The 19,829-nt window shown below is 40.3% G+C and overlaps 1 long non-coding RNA gene across 1 annotated transcript; it reads right to left on the reverse strand.

Moving 5' to 3' along the window:
* Positions 1–8,862: 8,862 nt before the first annotated feature.
* LOC109201283 (uncharacterized) lies at positions 8,863–12,008 on the reverse strand. The gene is made up of 3 exons (XR_002061313.2): positions 11,924–12,008; positions 11,130–11,228; positions 8,863–8,897 (listed from the first exon to the last, which is right to left on the reverse strand). It is a non-coding gene; the product is annotated as an uncharacterized LOC109201283 (long non-coding RNA).
* Positions 12,009–19,829: the final 7,821 nt, after the last annotated feature.

The following is a 19,829-nucleotide window of genomic DNA, read 5'->3' on the forward strand; positions in this document are numbered from 1 at the left end:
AGGTGGAGGTGTGGTGGTGTGTTTGTCTAAAATAAAGCAAACACAGTCATTAAGTTGTCGTCACATTGTGAATGTTGAAAGCTGCAGAAACACAGACAGGTGAGTGTGTCACCTGTGACAGTGATCCAGCTGGATGGAGACTCTCCATGACCGCTGATGTCACACTTGTAGAGGCCTTCATCAGACCTGGAAACATGCTGGATGGTCATGTGACCTGTAGGCTGCTTCCTGATGAGGGAGCCATCTTTATAGAAAGCAGCTGGGAGGTTGGAGGGAGTGGTCTTTGTTTTACAGAGCAGAGTGACGTCATCTCCCTCCATCACAGGGAGGACAGGACTCTGCAGGATCACTGATCCACCTCAACACAGAGACAAACTACAGCATTTCATCCATTTACACACAGCTTCATCAACACTAACTCCACACACTCAGCTTACCAGTGACTGTCAGGTTAACCATGTTACTGATGGGACCCTCTCTGGACTCACACCAGTAAACTCCACTGTCTCGTTCAACGATGTAACTGATGTCACAGGATAAATTAGCGGATGTTCCCCACCCATCTCCACACTGACTGGTGTTTCCTTTGCTTGTGTTTCTCCTCAGAGTCCATCCAGCAGAGCTGTCGTCCTCCTCACAGCTCAGAGACACAAAGTCTCCTTCAAAGAACTGAGAGCTGCTGGGACTCACAGTCAGACGAGCTGCGAGGGTTAAAATGAAAAATATTTGATTTGTTATATCAAATATTTTTGTTAAAACGTTTATAACTCTGTAATTAATGCTTAATTGAATCAGTTTTATATTTCAGATCAGGCTGCAGACGTGGACACGCCAAAAAGAAAACACTGAAAATACACCCTGAGGGAAGACAATGAGAAAAAAGAACTTCACCCATACTGAGCTCCTAGAGGAAAACAATTTGAGAACAGAAAAAAAAAGATCTTGGCACAGAAAAGCAAATGAATCTTCACATATTAACACCATAGAATCATATGACAATCAGTAGGGGTGGGTAAATGGGGTGAGAATGAGCCGGCGTAGACAGCATCCGGTCCTGCAGCAGACCTGCACTTGTCCAGTCAACGCAGGTGGCCTTGAAACATGTGGCGCAGAGAGTCTAAACACAGTCCCGTTATTAAGGAGAAGAATTTGTTGTCACAGCTAGCCTTCTGGCAGCGACATGGGCCCTCTGACCACCACCAGTAGGCAATAGGTGAAGTGTCTTGCCCAAGGACACAACGACCGAGACTGTCCAAGCCGGAGCTCGAACCGGCAACCTTCTGATTACAAGGCGAACGTAGGCTCAAAACCCCACAAGGCTTGAGCCACGATGGCCCCTGAGTACACTGACTATTAATCAGTGTACTCAGTTTTGAATCCTCCCTTTCTCGTCATGTGTAATTATCCTCACCCGTGTCTCCCAGCTGTTCCCTCTTTGCCCTGTTGACCTTCTGTCATGATCCTGGGTCTTTTGACCCAGCGTTTCAAGTTTGAGTTAATGTTGATGTTTATGGTTTATGGTTTAAGTTCATTAGGTTATCTAGTTCATTTGTTTATTAGATTCTCCTTGTTTATCCAACCCCTGTTAAGTCTCCCTTGTCCTTCATGTGTTTCATGTCTGTGTTTCTTATGTTGTCATGTTTGCGTTTCATTATATTTCCCATTTTATTTTGAAAGAGGTCCCGTGTTCCTGTGTTTTTGTTTTACTCTTCCCCTGTGGTGTTGTTATATCATGTTGTGTCTACTGTGCCTTTCTGTCCCATGTTTCAGGTCCCTATGTTTTGTCTCCCCAGTCTGTTAAGTTTACATGTCTTGAGTTCAGTTAGTGTGTTTCCTGTTTTACTTTCACAGTCTATGTCCTTTGTTAATGTTTCTAGTTTTGTTTCCCTTGTCTCGTCCTGCCTAATTACTCCCAGCTGTGCTCTCCTCCTGTGGCTCATTCCCCCTCGTTATCCCTCAGCGTATTTAAGCCCCATGTTTCTTTTTTGTTGTGTCCTCTCTCATAGCTGTGTGATTTTCCCTGTGGGTCCTTGTGCTTTAGTTTTCCTAGTTTAGTTTAGTTTAGTTTAGTTTAGTTTAGTTTAGTTTAGTTTAGTTTAGTTTAGTTTAGTTTAGTTTAGTTTAGTTTAGTTTAGTTTAGTTTAGTTTAGTTTAGTTTAGTTTAGTTTAGTTTAGTTTAGTGTTGTTTTTTGTGTCCCCCTACACCAGCAGTAAAGCTGTGTTTTTGAGTTTACCTTTGTCTCTGCGAGTTTGCGTTTGGGTCCTTCTCTTGCCTGCACACAGCCGAATTGTGGCACCTTCTGTATTTATTGTCTGAGCTTGCCTCTGTTCGTTGTGGCGTCGTTAACCTCCATGCCCTCAGACTTGCCTGTGTGTTGTAGTTCTAGTTCAGTTTCTAGCCCTCCTAGTTTTGTTCTGTTTTTGACTTGTGCCTGCAATAAAGCAGTGGACCTTAAGTTTAAGTTCTGCCTCCATGAGTCTGCATGTTGGGTCCTTTTCCTGCCTGCACACAGACATGTTAGTCGTGAGCTTCTCCAAGATCTTTTCCATTTTATGTTCAATAAGCACAGTACTCACGCCCTTCCCATCATTTTGATCATAGCGGCTAGCCTTGTGGGGTTTTGAACAGCCATAAGAGCTTTCTTTAATATCAGTAAGCCAGGGCCGAGCCAGCTCCAATCAGCAAGAACCTTGTTATCACGGTTCAGAATAGGTATACATCTTCTATGTTCTAAACTGACAGTCCCACCAGGCACACAACGCGCCAGTGCTGCCACCCATCCATCGTGTATCCAGCAGAAAACATCCCTCCAGGACAATTGGGCTCTCCCGAACTCAGGCTTCTCGTCCATAAAAGGGTGTCATTTGCGTTCAGAGACCAGTTGATATAATCCATACTTTTTAGGGTTTAGAGAACAAGAGAAAGACTCTCTGAGGGTTAGAGTAGACAAGACAAGGACATGAGTAGCGCAAACAGGGAAGATAAGATGAGCGGGAGGGAGAAAAGATGCGACTGAATCCACAAGAGCCAAGAGATACATGTGTGACAGAAGAAGGTTACTGACCTTGGTTTGTTGTGCAGCTCAGCAGTGAGATCAGAACTAAAGAGAAATGACACTCAGGTTGATTTGAGGTGAACATAATGTAGCCAATCTATCATATATTTATACTGATGTAGACGGGGGCCCTAGGTTCTTTTCTCTTAATACAGTATGTATTTAAACTCAAGATTGTGTAACTTAAATTACCCCCCCGAAAATCAAAATTCCCTAGGGTCAATAATGAGACCAACATATGAACTACTTATAGCTTCTGGGCCAGAGTGCCCCGGGCGCAACCCATGTATTTTGCAGCTGTTCCTGACATCTTCTGTTCTGCTTTGGAGTTCTGGTTACTTGACTTTATGGAAATACTATACACCATGTACACAATGAATACACAGTATTTAAACCTAAATCTGTCCGTTACAGTATTATAGGTAATATACTGGAGAGCTGGAGATCATTATGACCCAAAACATTATGGTTGCTTTGCTCCATCTGGAGTAAACAAAATAAAACAGGGTGGTACTTTGGAAAGTCTGGTGTCCAGTAGAGGGGACTCCAGTAACCTGGCCTCAACTCCGAAGCAGAGCAGAAACTCTCAAGAATAGCTGCAGAATATATCGGTAGTGCCCGGGCCATTCAGGCCAAGAAACTGTCCTGAGAGAGCAACTATCTTGAAGCTAGTTTAGGTACAAGCTGTTCAAAATCTGCTCACTCTGCCAAATAGCCACTCACTTTATCAACAAGCAGCAAACTTCAGTGCAGCAGCGTTCAGGTCGACATTCGTTGCTTTGCAGTGTCTAATGGTTCAGCTATGGATTCTCTTTTGTGTAAGCTGATTGTCTCCCTTTAACTGCTCTGAGACAAAAACTTCTAAACTTGTGTCTAGTTCACTTCTACTGGGACAAAACTGCAAGTAACATGTTTATTTTTAGCACCTTTATTTTTTTTAACAAAATAAATAATAAAATTAAATAAATACTCTCTTATATGCTCAATATTTTAACCATAACCTTAAAATGTCATCACACAACAAAGCATGTTATTAACTCCCTTTAATTTTGTCGGATTAATGTATTATGAACTGAATATTTGCAGCAGTTTCCCATTTTCTGTGGGTTTTCTTTTGTTTGTTTTTTTTTGGCTACAATAAAGAACAACTCCACACAAACAGCTGACAGACCCACAAACTCGTCTGTGTATTATATATTTATGAGCTCGTTTTTTATTTAATGCCAGTAACATGTTTCAATAAGGTTTGGACAACAAAAGATTGAAAAAAGTAAATTCCATTAAGTCATGTGTCCACTGTGCAGCTATGTTGATATAATGAGTGAATGATTTGAGCTTTTCACTGCCTGCTGTGTTTCCTCGACTCCTGAGCAAAGATAAAGAGTCAGTTCAGACCTGCAGTTGGTCCTCGTGGTGTTTTGAACTTGAATTCAGCCTGATTTGTTTTTCATGTCTTCTCCTCCATCATCAGTTATCAGGAGAGCAGACAGTCAAAGTACAAGAATTCAAACAAACACAGAGATTCTACTTACAGAGCAGACACAGCACAGATGTTTCCTTCATCGTCCTTCTCACTCATTTCAGCTTTTTTTCATTTCTCTCACTGACACCAAGTAAAGCCCGCCCTCTTCCTCTGAGCACCAGCTTTTCTATTGGTTAAAATAGAGTGTGTGTGTGTGTGTGTGTGTGTGTGTGTGTGTGTGTGTGTGTGTGTGTGTGTGTGTGTGAGTGGACGTCCCCCTCAGTGAGAGAGGCAGATATGAGCTGAAACACAGGAATCAAACCAGGGACGCTGCTGTTATGGAGCTGAACTGGAACCATTCAGACACTGAGGCCCTCTGAACACATTTTAATTACAGCTGTGCAGAGACACACTGATGACTGACTGGAACACTATGATTCACATTTTACATTAACACCATCCTCACACATGGTTTATATATGACCACTAGAGGGAGATGTTGGACTTTAAATGCAACCTAACTAGTCATGTTAGATGGTCACTGTGTTGATATGTAGATGCTAATGTAATGAAAACTCTGTGAAGGTTCTCAGTCATCCAGGTCATCGTAGTCTAAGGAGCTTGGAAAGAAAAGCGTCTGGACTTCTTCGAGTTGCTTGAAGACGTTTCACCTCTCATCCGAGAAGCTTCTTCAGTTCTAAGGGTCAATGGTGGAGAGTCCCAGATTTAAACCCAGTGGGAGTGAACTTGATGTTTTTATCCACGGCGTTAATGTGCGCAGTGAAGGATTCCACTTCTTGTGTTTTGATTTTGACCCAGGTGTCGTCTACATATATGTACCAGTGGCTGGGTACTCTCCCTTTAAAAGAGCCAAGAGCCTTTCTCTCCACTTCTTCCATGTAAAGGTTGGCTACAATAGGTGACACGGGGGAGCCCATGGCGCAGCCATGTTTTTGTCTGTAGAAACCCTCGTTGTATTTGAAATACGTAGTGGTGAGGCAGAGGTCTAACAGTAAGCAATGGCTACAATGCACACTGTTAGTTTGAAGCCACCGGAAGGACTGAAACTGGTGGGGAATGTGGACAGCAACTGGCGGTGTTTTAAGCAGCAGTTTGAGCTGTATATGGCGGCCATGGGACTGGACTCCAAACCCGATGCCAGGAAAATTGCATTGCTGCTCATGGTACCTGGTCCTCAAGCCACTGAAGTCTTCAACACGTTTGAGTTTGAGGAACTTGGTGACACATTCACATTTTACATTAACACCATCCTCAAACATGGTTTATATATGGCCACTAGAGGGAGATGTTGGACTTTACAAACTAACATGGCTACAAGAAGATCATCAGTGATGCTTTCATAGTTTGATTAAAAGACATTAAGATAATAACTTTTTTATTAAGTATAAACATACTGTATTGAATGAAAAAGCTGTGTTTGATGTGACTGTTGATAAAGATTCCCTTCATTTGGATGGTAATTAAATAAGTTGTGGAGACTGTGAGTGTAAAAAAAATTCTTGGTTGAATAATGAAATTTATAACAGAATAATTGTATCATGATTGATGAAACACACAGTTCGCCTAAAACTGTTGGAAGTGACAAAAATATCTTTGACTTTCTGTCACACGTAATAGAGATGGTCATGTTTAGACATGTGCTTCATGTATCTGCTGTAATAACATATGAGCAATGTGCTCAGCAGTGCGCTGGATACTAGAGGTGTTTTTATAACATAAAGTGATTCCAGGAAGAAATTCCATCCATCCATTTTCTTCCACATATCCAATTTTTGCCATGTTGAAGATGGCATATACAATCCAATCATCCATCCATCCATCCATCCATTTTTCAGTGTCGGGGGTGGGGTGGGGGGTGCTGGAGCCTATCCCAACTGTCTTAGGGCGAGAGGCAGAGTACACCCTGGACAGGTCTCCAGTCTGTTCCAGGGCTCAAATACAATCTATTTATGGAAACATTTAAGTTGTAAAATACTCTTTGCTAATCATATTACATATTTAAAAGTTACTTGCAGCTCTCTTTATGTTACTTTGGCAACTCACAATCTATTTTAAGCCAGTGCTGGTCTGGTTGAAGAAGATGGTGTGAGTTTAAAACATAAGCTTGAATATCAATGTGTGTGAGTGCTGTCCATGGTGCTGATCAACAGCTGGAACATCACAAGCTGAATGGACTCAGTCCCAGACTCTCTTTAGTAATACAGTGGGTTTATTTACAAGCTCCTGGTGCAACAATAGTCCAACACAGTAGTGATAAACCCCATTTCCTGCTCTAATTTGCCATTAAGTAACTGCTGCTCCTTACCTGTCAGTCTTTTCAGCTCGATGATTCCCTTCATTACACCGGCAATAACTAAAGTTTGGACTTGTCTACTGACAGAGAGAATGTGTACAGACAGATGAAGCTACTTCCTGGTTGATGGTAGATGAGTTGGTGAATTGAGAGGATCGCTTTTATGCTCAGTTTTGTTCTCTCCACAGCAAAGTGATCCAGGATCCACTTTCAGTTTAAGCATTGTTTTCAATAAATTGCATGCTCAAAAAAAGTTTTGTCTCACTCCCATTTCTTCTTGGTGGATGTTGAAGCTCTACTTGAACCCTTGTTAAGATCCAACCATGCAAAATAGGATTTTCTGTGATTTTCAAGTGATTCTAAAATTTTGATCAGGACTGTATTAAATGATGAAATAATTCATTACCAAATTAATGTGTAATTAAATCTAAGAAAAATTTACAATTGAAATGCATGAAATACTTTATTTCAATGTGCATGACTCTCCTGGTTCTCCTCAGCTGAGCAAGTTCAGGAAAATGTGCCTATTTTACTCAATGTAGAGCAATTTATTATTTGCAAAACTAAAAATGAGTTTATGCGGAAAACGTATACAGTATATATATAAAAAAAAAAAAAAACAGTCTTTGAGCTGCGAGTAAGAATCATGACCTAAAACTACAGTGGAGCTCCTATAATCTACACATAGCTATAGACATGCTTTATAATTAGGAGAAAGCCCCTTACCACCTTCCTTACTTTGTTAGACGCCCCTGCTGCCACATCAGGAACCATTATTTTGGTAAGAGGAAGTTAAACACTAAATACTTCAGCAGTCAAGTGAAATATGTGACACTGTAAAAAGTGTTGCCACGTGAAAAGCAGCTGCTTTGCTTAGTGTTTTGCCAGACTGCAGATATTCTGATATCAAGTAAATGCTTTGGAGAGCTGGAATGTAAATGTGGCGACGTCTGCAGTACAGACGAGGGTCGATACACAAAAAGTTCAGACATTTTTCATCATGCATGTTTGAGGTGTATATTTTTTTTCATTAAAACATATTTACTTAACACTTTTAAGTGTGCTATATACTGAACCTATGGACTAGCACTATGCTATCGCACTAGTATCAATCTAATATCAATAACAGCGTTGGCATCAATCATTTCTGCTGTAACACTCACTGAGGTGTAACAACAGGAGGGTCTCTGAGCTGGTTCAGTCTGAGTCACATGTTCATCAGTTATTAGTTCATCTCTAACTACTTCATCTCTTTATGTTAAAGCTCTGAGTGTTACACTGCGAATGTTTCCCAGGTGGAGTAACAATAAATGAACACTCAGTAAGGTTAACAAAATAAAATTATTTTATATTAATTATTATCAAAGACTTTTCAAGATGTTGACATCAATCATTTCTGCTGTAACACTAACTGAGGTGTAAACTGTCTGACCAGTTTAAATAATGAATTTTAAAAAATGCCATGTCAGCAGCTGCCTGCTGGTTTCAGTGTGACTTACTGTAAAACATCAAAGTAAAATCTTTCTGTCTGAGATGAAGCTTTGCTGCATTATTTACAGCCACTGAATTGTTTCTGCTGCTGTGGTTTAATGCTTGTTTTCTTTTCTGCAATGAAAAGATATGTGGGTCGGTTAGCCACGACCAAGTCAGATTTTCCATCTGACATCTCGGTGAAACCCGCAGAACCACACGAGGAAAATAAGTGAGAGCAAAGGTTTATTGTTCACGCAGAGAAATTAAATAGTTGCTGAGGGAACAAGAACAAGGTGCTTGAATCATATTTTAAATATAAAAAGAAAACCTATTGTGACCATGAAACACATTAACATATTTATATTGTTTGTCACTGCAGGAAAATACATTTAAAACTTACTTAGATAAAATCCTCATATGGTATTTGAAGTTTTGAATCATTTTAATCTAAATCCATGGAAAATTAATATATGGAAGTCCTCTGGTCTGAGGTGCTGGGGGGACCAGTTAGAGACCAGCAGCTGGACAGCAGTGGTTGGACTGGTGGACTACTTCAGTAAAGAGTAGATGGCATCTGGCTCTGGTTTAAAGTCTGAACACAAACACACACAGTTCAAACAACAGGAAATATGATTACAAGCTTTGTAGTTCTTGGTGACTTTATTGAAAGATTTAGTCACATTTCTAAATGTCCTGTGATAAACTGGTGTAGCCGACCTCACACCATGAACACCTAGATAAGCTCCAGCTCGCATGTGAAACAGTGAATCAGTAACAGTGAGCAGTGGTGCAGTATCTGAATGAAGCGAGATGCTTCACAGACGTGCCACAGTGAGCAACTAACAGGCCCACAACATTTTGAGCCACTGTGAGGGTGAAAGTGGGCTCACATGTGAGTTTATTTGGTTTGACGTTTGTGTGATATATTAAAAATAGTAGATTTCAGGGTTAAGTCACATAGATATCATGACACATTTGATTTAATTAACCTTGTAGCCTGTACACTGGTGTAAAATCAGTCTCTTTAGGACATGGCTGTCTGAGTTAATGAACAACTGGTGAAAATATAACTTTGATTTATGTAATATTGATTAGAAAGGCTTTTTATTTTTTGTGTATATTATTAAACAGGATTTTTTTTCTATATTTTAATATGAGTGAAATTTCAGGAAATGTTTAGTTCCTGAATTGTCTGGGTCAGTCTTTAAAAGTGTGCCTAATATTTAAGTTAATATTTGATCTCTGCAAACATTAGAATCCTTTGGTATCTACTTTACATCATACCCAGCACCTATTTTGATCAAAACTGGGGTACCAAGCTTTAGACACAGTGTAGAGCAGTTAGACCGCAGCTAAAAAGACTGTGTGAGGATTAACACATGTATGTAACTTTTGTAAATAGCTGAAGCTTTTCATGGTCTTTGCATTTCTCAACACTTCTGCTGAGAAACAACAGCTGCTGTAACTAGTTGAAGGTGCACGACCACAGAGCTGGCACCTTTTTCAGTGCAAACTGGCGCTTCACCACAGGGCGAGTTCTCACGATATGAACTCTGTACTTGGCCAAACCAGAACAGAGAAGAGTCATCAGACTACAGGAAGGAGCTGCTGTGGTTTTACATGCAGAACTTTTTAAGTAGTTAAAAAGATTCATCGTAGTACAGTTGTCTCTTTATACGCTTCATATTAACAGCACTTTCAACCTGCTAACAAACTGTGTGCAGCAAAGCAAGAAAGCAGTGTAATTGAATTCAGTTTTATTAACAACAGGACATCGAGGAGTTTTTTTTATAGTTAAATAAAGACCCTGGAAGGAAAAACTCCCTTTTAACAGGAAGAAGGACTAAAGACACACTGCAGAAATAAAGCAGACACATGTGAGCCTAATCTCTCACACCTGACATCTATTGAAATCAGAACTGTGGCTGAGTCGATGTTATTAACAAAGGCACAAGGAAAACTGCAGATGCGTCCTATTTGTCCTCTCTCCAAGAGGAAGTAGAAACCTTCACGTTAAAGTGGACAGTGTCAGATGTAGTCTCACTGTATCAGACTAAAGAAACATCAAGAAAAGAATATGTGGTGGATGTCTGTGTCTGTGTTTTCAGCAGCTCGCTCTGAGTTGTTTGTGAGAAAGGTGGAGTCAAAACGATTGAAGCTAGGTCAGAGTCCTGACCCATGGGTGCATGAAGGCAAGTCCTTAAGCTACTATGATAGTATTTAACAAATATCTGAGGACAGGAATTATACTAAAGAAATGGACAACAGAAACAATCAGAAAGGGTAAAGGTGAAAAAAATTTAACAAAACGCAAACAATAAACCAGTGACCAGTGACTAGATTTGGGCAGGTTTCAGTTTGGAATATGCGAGGTGTTTATGCTCACTTAGCTGTTCAGAAAAAATTGGTGATGAGAATTTATCGAATATCTTTATTTTATTCTGCAAAGAAAGAAATCTGACTGTATGTTATAGATTGAGTCTAATGTATATAACTGACTTGGGCTTTGTATCTAATGTCCCCTAAGCAAACAATCTTTGATCAGTCCCCATCCTTCAAGACACATGTTAAACATCTGTCTAACAACTGTTTGATTTTTGTTTCCTTTGTTTTCTTTATTTTTGTTACGTCAACCCCCCAAAATATTATTAAATTTAAGTCAGACGTTACTAAACAGGATCATGAGATGCTCATTCCTGTGTCATCATCTGTAACTCTTTATTTTCTCCGCTCGTAAATTTGTCCTGAAACACCTGCAGGTTGTTTAAAATGCTGTCAGACAGACACACTCATATCGCCACAGACAGGAGAAGAGCAGCTGTACCTCTGATCTGTGATCTGGTTTTCGTGTTTTTGATGATGATTCGACCATAACTGATGTCTTCTGTTCTCACTGCTGAGTAGATTACTGCTGCATCACTGTCTGCACAATAAAACACACAAAATGTTGACATCATATAAATATATAGAAGTAAAGTTAAAATTTTGAGTAAAACTACATATGTTTAACTATGTTAAGCTAATTATAAAAAGAAATTATGAATAAAACTATAGTAAATTTACTTAATGTGAGTATGAATTGTTTATTTCTAACGCCTGATTGAGAAACACCTGCAGGTAACTTTAAAAAAACAATCATAAACAGGAAACTTGAACGACTGCAGAGGTGTTAGCTTGTGTTAACCACAGACAACAAACACAGAGGGCAGCATGTAAAGAACAATGCTCAATAAGCACAGAGTGAAATTTTACAGACTTTAAAAAAGCACAATCAAAATGACTGACTTACTACATTTGGATAAAGGAGACCAATCAAATGAAAAAAAATGTGATTTTAAAGGCGTGATATACAAAGATGAACTCTGGTGAAATTACCACAGGGTTCAACTTTAGCATCAAATGAATAGAATGTTTGTTTTTCTATAACAATGCACAGTTATATGCGTTTGATCGTCCCTCACATAATTCACAATGTCCTCATAAAACTTTTTTCATGGGACATAAAATCTCTATGAATATAATCAGAACTTCATATTTCTTAAAAAGTATTTTTTTTAAATTGGAGTTGAACAATCATAAATAAATCTTGCAACCAAAAAACAAAAAGCCCCAGAATACCTTCGTTTTGTTTTTTTGGCTGTTGATGACTTGATATTTTAACATCACTGTACAAGATGTCATCTGTGATGCCATCTTCCACAGCTTCATCACGATCTAGTGAAATTATTAAAATTTAAAACATATTTAAAAACACATTTTTTCACAATAAAGAGTCCAAACAAAAAATGAAAAATTAAATGGTTTTACATTTGTAATGTGAAATTACAATTAAAAAAATCATCAAATGATAATAGTATAACATATAGATTTACATAACCAAATATAAAATATAAAATTCAAAAGTCTCACCTTCAGGTTCCCTGTGAACACATTGTCTCACCAGGAGAACCAGTAGAACCACAGCACAGACTGATCCAACACATGACAACACAGAGAGAACAGGAGGAGAGAGAGATGGAGGAGGAGTGATGGAGGAGGAACCAGGAGGAGGTGTGGATGTAGGTGGAGGTGTGGATGTAGGTGGAGGTGTGGTGGTGTGTTCCCCTAAAATAAAGCAAACACAGTCATTAAGTTGTCGTCACATTGTGAATGTTGAAAGCTGCAGAAACACAGACAGGTGAGTGTGTCACCTGTGACAGTGATCCAGCTGGATGGAGACTCTCCATGACCGCTGATGTCACACTTGTAGAGGCCTTCATCAGACCTGGAAACATGCTGGATGGTCATGTGACCTGTAGGCTGCTTCCTGATGAGGGAGCCATCTTTATAGAAAGCAGCTGGGAGGTTGGAGGGAGTGGTCTTTGTTTTACAGAGCAGAGTGACGTCATCTCCCTCCATCACAGGGAGGACAGGACTCTGCAGGATCACTGATCCACCTCAACACAGAGACAAACTACAGCATTTCATCCATTTACACACAGCTTCATCAACACTAACTCCACACACTCAGCTTACCAGTGACTGTCAGGTTAACCATGTTACTGATGGGACCCTCTCTGGACTCACACCAGTAAACTCCACTGTCATGAGGTGCTGTTATACCAATCTTACAGGAAGAGTTAGCTGATCTTCCCCACTCAACTCCACACTGAGTCCTCTGTCTTGCGGTTGTGTTTCTCCTCAGAGTCCATCCAGCAGAGCTGTCGTCCTCCTCACAGCTCAGAGACACAAAGTCTCCTTTAAAGAACTGAGAGCTGCTGGGACTCACAGTCAGACGAGCTGTGAGGGTTAAAATGAAAAACTGATGATCTGTGTAGACTAAACTTATAGAGTTGTATAATTAATCCTTCATTTCCTGAGTTTCAAATGTGAGATCATTTCTGCAAACATGAAGCCAAACATGTCATCTGACTTGAATTTGATTTATGCAGCCCCAAATCACAACAACAGTTACCTCAAGGTGCTTTATATTGTAAGGTAGACCCTACAATAATACATACAGAGAAAAACCCAACAATTCTATGACCCCCTATGAGCAAACACTTTGGCGACATTGGGAAGGAATGTCGCCAAAGTGTTCTTTTAACAGGAAGAAACCTCGGGCACAGCCAGGCTCAGGGAGGGGCGGCCATCTGTTGTGATTTGTTGGGTTAAGAAAAGGGAGACAGGATAAAGACATGCTGTGGAAGAGAGACAGAGATTAATAACAACTGTGATTCGATGCAGAGAGGTCTATTAACACATACTGAGTGAGAAAGGTGACTCGAAAGGAAAAACTCAGTGCATCATGGGAGTCCCCCAGCAGCCTGCACCTATTGCAGCATAACTAAGGGAGGATTCAGGGTCACCTGGTCCAGCCCTAACTATATGCTTTAGCAAAAAGGAAAGTTTTAAGCCTAATCTTGAAAGTAGAGAGAGTGTCTGTCTCAAGGCCGACCAAAGTGCTGTACTGCAGAAATGTAAAAAGTACAATAAGAATAATAAATACAATAAAGAAATTACAATTAAATAACTGTGTCAGTTACTCACTGAGTCATAGGCCAGCTAATAGAAATCAGTTTTTTATCTGGATTTAAAAATACTGTTCGACAGTATCAAACGTTGTACTGAGGTCTAGCAGGACAAGCACAGAGATGAGTCCACTGTCAGAGGCCATAAGAAGATCATTTGTAACCTTCACTAAAGCTGTTTCTGTGCTGTGATGAGCTCTGAAACCTGACTGAAACTCTTCAGATAAGCCATTCCTCTGCAGATGATTGAGTTGTCAAACAGCTGACAGAAACTGAAATTCCTTTTCAAGAATTTTGATATGAAAGAAAGGCTGGAGATTGGCTTATAACTAAGACTGCTAGGTCTAGAGGTGGATAACCCTACTTGGTACATCTGTGGGATGATTATGAGTAACTTTTTCTCTAATGGTTAAAATTTTATTTGTGAAGAAATTTATGAAGTCATTACTGATGAAGAGAAACCTAGGGTTGTTCTTATTTTCTTCAATCAGCGATGAATAGCAATTTTAGATTTTAATTTAAATTTAAAATTTTCCTCAATGTCACCTGCTCTGGCTAGTGGAAGACAATTGACTATGGCTGCTCTTGTCTCTAGTTTCACATGTCTCAGAACAGAATTGCTAATTACCAGAGTTGATCGTTGGTGGAAATCGGTTTGACACATAATCAGGTTGGTGGTGTACGTGGGGCTTCTGTTTAAGACTACGCTTCCTCCTCACCCAGCTATCCTGTCTTCCCAGCTGCTGTACCTTCAGCTGCATCGGCTACAGGGGCATGGCTAGCAAAAGGTTTTTTAAGGGGGCGAAGTCGAGTTTCAAATTCAGTGATCCTGGCCCCAGTGCTGCAAATAGGCTACATTTATTACAAATATCATCACTGCTAAAGGAGGCTGAGGTGTAACTAGACATCTGACACAATGAGCAGGAAAATGCAGGAGTGACAGTTGATGAGGCCATGCTGCTAGCAAGTCAACTATGAGCTAAGCTAAGCTACAGAAACCCAAAAAGATGTGTCTTTAGGGTTTCAGGTGGTTTTTGCGTGTGTGAATACTTTGACTATAAAATAACGAGTGACTACACAGAGAGTGTGCTGCGCATGAAGCACATGAAGATTGCACTAAGAAAAAAGAATGTAAATGGCCTGTATTTGTATAGCGCTTTACTAGTCCCTAAGGACCCCAAAGTACTTTACACATTCAGTCATCCACCCATCCACAAACACATTCACACACTGGTGATGGCAAACATTGTAGCCACAGACACCCTGGGGCGAACTGACAGAGGTGACACTGCCGGACACTGGTGCCACCGGGCCCTCTGACCACCACCAGTAAGCAACGGGTGAAGTGTCTTGGCTGGGGACACAATGACCGAGACTGTCCAAGCCGGGCCTCGAACCGGCAACCTTACGATTACAAGGCGAACTCCCAACTCTTCAGCCACAATTGCCCCCAATCTAAAAGTTTCTAAAAGTATCTAAAAGTTTTTAATTAAATTGATAAGCAGATAAGCTACTCAAAAACACCACTGTGTGTTGGAACAGGAAGTGATACTCTACCCAGAGATAGTGAACCCAAAATGACAGCACCACCCAAAGAAATCAACCTTAGTCAAGCATTTATCAGGTTTAAACTGTGACAGAAGAAGGTTACTGACCTTGGTTTGTTGTGCAGCTCAGCAGTGAGATCAGAACTAAAGAGAAATGACACTCAGGTTGATTTGAGGTGAACATAAAGAACAACTCCACACAAACAGCTGACAAACACACAAACTAGTCACTTTCTGATATAGCGGCACACTTCTAATTGTATGCCAGCAACATTAAAGTTTGAACAACTGAAAAACTGAGAAAGGATGCAAGACTGAAATTAACCAGGTTTCTAAGCATTGTCTGAAAATCAGCTCTGAAAGCAATATTGTTTCATTGTTATTATAACTATCTGAACTATAATGCAAAATATCCACTACTCTTAAATAACACAGTAAAGTCATGTGTCCACTGTGCAGCTGTGTTGATATAATGAGTGAATGATTTGATCTTTTCACTGCCTGCTGTGTTTCCTCGACTCCTGAGCAAAGATAAAGAGTCAGTTCAGACCTGCAGTTGGTCCTCGTGGTGTTTTGAACTTGAATTCAGCCTGATTTGTTTTTCATGTCTTCTCCTCCATCATCAGTTATCAGGAGAGCAGACAGTCAAAGTACAAGAATTCAAACAAACACAGAGATTCTACTTACAGAGCAGACACAGCACAGATGTTTCCTTCATTGTCCTTCTCACTCATTTCAGCTTTTTTTCATTTCTCTCACTGACACCAAGTAAAGCCCGCCCTCTTCCTCTGAGCACCAGCTTTCTATTGGTGCAAAGACTGTGTTGGCGAACTCACCTTCATTTGTTTCTCTGTTTAAAGATTCATATTAAAATTATTAAAACATATAACTATAGGCACATCGTAGTGCCTTAAGAAGAAAAAAACAAACACACAAACAAAATTTGTTTTTTAAACTGTTATAAAAAATTGTACTTAAACATGAACCGATACAGTTGTGTTTAAAATAATAGCAGTGTTCTTTAAAATGTGACTAAAGCTAAAAGTCAATATAATATTTTTTTTATTTCTATTCATTGGGAACATTGCACATTATATTTTTCATCGAAAGATGAAGAAAAAAAGTATCAATATTTCAATTACTTTCCACAAAATGAAGGAAATCATATTGGACTTTTCTAAAACAGTAGTAGTGTCTGCATTTGTAAATACAAACTCAAAAATTTACTCAATAAACTAAAAAAAAATCTTTATTTTAGCATTCTTGTGAATCATTAAACTAATATTTAATTATATAACCACTGTTTTTGAGAACTGCTTCACATCTGTGCTGCATATAGTGGACCGACTTCTGGCACCTGTAAACAGGTATACCAGCCCAAGATGATTTGAGAACCTTCCAGAATTCCTCTGCATTTCTTTGGTCCAGCGATTTGGCAACTTCATAACCTTGATTTTGTTTGTCTGGAACAAAGATACTGCTCACCTACTGGTGTGTTTGGGGTCGTTGTCTTATTGAAACTCCCATTTCAAGGGCATTTCCTCTTCAGCACAAGGCAGCATGACCTCTTCAAGTATTTTGATGTAAGCAAATTGATCCACGATCCCTGGTATGCGATAAATAGGTCTATCAACATAGTAAGAGAAACAGCCCCATATCATGATGCTTGCACCACCATGCTTCACGGTCTTCACAGTGTACTGTAGCTTCAGTGTTTGTGAGTCGTCTGACAAACTGTCTGCGGCCCTTGGAAACAAAAAGGACAATCTTACTTTCATCAGTCCACAAAATGTTTCTCCATTTCTCTTTAAGCCAGTCTATGTGTTCTTTGGCAAATTGTATCTTCTTCAGCACGCCTTTTTTTTTCCACAGTGGGACTTTGCAGGGACTTCTTGCCAATAAATTAGCCTCACACAAGCGTCTTTGATTGTCACAGTACTCACAGATTACTTCAGACCATCTCTGATCTCCCTAGAGAGGTTGAGTCTTTGCCATTCTGGCTATTGTTCGATCAATTCGAATGGTAGTCTCCCATTTTCTTTCACATCTCTCTGGTTTGGCTTTCCATTTTAAAGCATTGGAGATCATTTTATCTGAGCAGCCTATCATTTTCTGCACTTCTTTACATGTTTTTCCCTCTCCCATCAACATTTTGATTAAAGCACGCTGTTCTTCTGAAGAATGTCTGGGACGACCCATCTTTCTCAGGTTTTCAGAGAAAATTAAATGTACAACATGCGCTGGCTTCATCCTTAAATATGGGCCACATGAATGACACCTGTTTCTTCACATAATGATTAACATCACTGATTGAACTCCACACTGCTAGTATTCTGACCATGCCCCCTTTTGTTTAATTATTCAATTACACAGACTCAGGTACATTCATATCATGGATGGTCTGTTGGTTTCTCTAAATCTTCTACACCTACTGGTAAATTATTTGGCATGTAATAATACAATTTATACCAAAAACACTGACTGATCTGGTCAGTCATGTTGGACTGCTGTTTTGAACACAACGTTAATAAAGTATGTTAACACAGTGAAAACATTTGTTTTAGTATGTCTGTAAAGGTTCTCAGTCCTCCAGGTCATGGTAGTCTAAAGAACTTGAAAAGAAAAGCGTCTGGACTTCTTGAAGTTGCTTGAAGTCGTTTCACCTCTCATCCAAGAAGCTTCTTCAACATTTGTTTTAGTACAATATCAGACTTTCCTCTCATCTCTCGTAGATCTCATCCAGGCCAGTCAAGAGATGTAATCTCTCTAACATGTCCTCAAAATCAATTTCTGCCACTTGAATCTGCAATATCAGTCTTTTGGTCATTACCCAAAGCTCATGACTGTAGATAAGCATAGGAACATAGATGGAATGGAAAATGGATAGCTTCAGTTTTACACTTGTCCTGGATTGCCCACCCCATGCTTTTCTTGCTCAGAATCATGGCCTCAGATCAGTAGTTGCTAATTCTTAGCTCAGTCCTGCTGCTTTACACTGAACTGCTCCAGTGGACGCTGGAGGTTACCAGCTGATGAAGCCAACAGAACCACATTATTTGATATTTGATATACCTTTATTAGTCCCACAAGGGGAAATTTTATGTTAAGGCTGCTGACCTATTGCATGCAATGGCGGCGCCATCTTACCCTCCGACCATATATACATTACACAAAAACATCACATGGGGAAGACAGGTCAGAGGGGTATAACATGGAAAAACACAACATGAGGAAAGATAAGGAGAAAAAAAATAACTCCCACCAGACTGAGCTCCAACAGGGAGATCAGTTTGAGAACAGAAAAAAAACACCTCTGCACATAGCACATGAAAAAAAAAACCTCTTAATACACCAAAGAACACATGACAAGCAACAGGGATGGGTAAAGGGTGAGAGACAGCCAATGTAGACACTACATCAGGGCCTGCAGCCTATGCGCTGGTCTCCATGATCCACCGTCAGCATCTGAAGGGAATAAGCATCGAAGGCGTTTGGAGGGGGGATGAGTGTATATCTGCATGTGTATATGTCTGTGTGTGTGTGTGTGTGTGTGTATGTGTGTGTATGTGTCCAGAGTTCAGCTGAGACAGTGTCCTTCGCCCTGCCAGGCTAAGTCAACAGTCTTCCAGCCAACCCAGGTGGCCTTGCATAGAATGGGAAGAACAGTCTCAACACAGTCGTTATCAGGGTGTTGTTGTTCAGCTCCAGCCTTGAGACTGCAGCTGGCGCCGAAGGGGTATCCGCGTGAAGTGATGGTGGTTTAAACTTTATTGCGAACAACTCATAAGAATTTCAAAGCTGTTCTAACAGTCCAACACTGGTCTCTCAAACTCTCGTTGGAGAGCCGTGAGCTTTCTATGATATTATCAAACTTACGCTCCGTGATGTTGTCATTCTTGTGGTCAAAGAGCAGGTTCTGAGAACTCACGACCGCAGTGCGCTTCACAAGATGTGATCCAATTTGCGCTCAGAGGTGTTATTCCGAGCGAGCCCCTCCAGATATAATCCAGTTTGCACTCAGAGGTCTTGTTCTGAGTATTCACGGCAGCCGTGCGGTTCTCCAAGATCTTATCCGTGCTGCACCCGATGAGCCATTTTTGAGAAACTCACGCCTCGTCCCATCGTTTCAATCCCAGCGGGCAGCCTTGTGGGGGTTTGAACAGCCGGTTCCGCTTCCTTAATTCTTCGATAAGCCAGGGCCAAGCCAGCTCCGATCAGCAAGAACCCTGTTATCATGGTTCCGAATAGGTAGATATTTCAGCAGTCAGGCTCACCCGAGCCCAGACTTCTCGTTGAGAAGGGGTGTCAATCGCATTCAGAGACCAGTTGATCAAATCCATAATTCCTCTTTTAGGTTTTAGAGAACAGACTGTGAGAGAGTGTTCCAGGGAAAAGTAATACAAAAAACACGAGACTAGACAAGGACATAAGAACTAAGCAGGGAAGCTAAGGGAGAGGAGAGGAGGA

Source organism: Oreochromis niloticus, linkage group LG3, assembly GCF_001858045.2.
Source record: "Oreochromis niloticus isolate F11D_XX linkage group LG3, O_niloticus_UMD_NMBU, whole genome shotgun sequence".
Lineage (NCBI taxonomy): Eukaryota > Metazoa > Chordata > Actinopteri > Cichliformes > Cichlidae > Oreochromis > Oreochromis niloticus.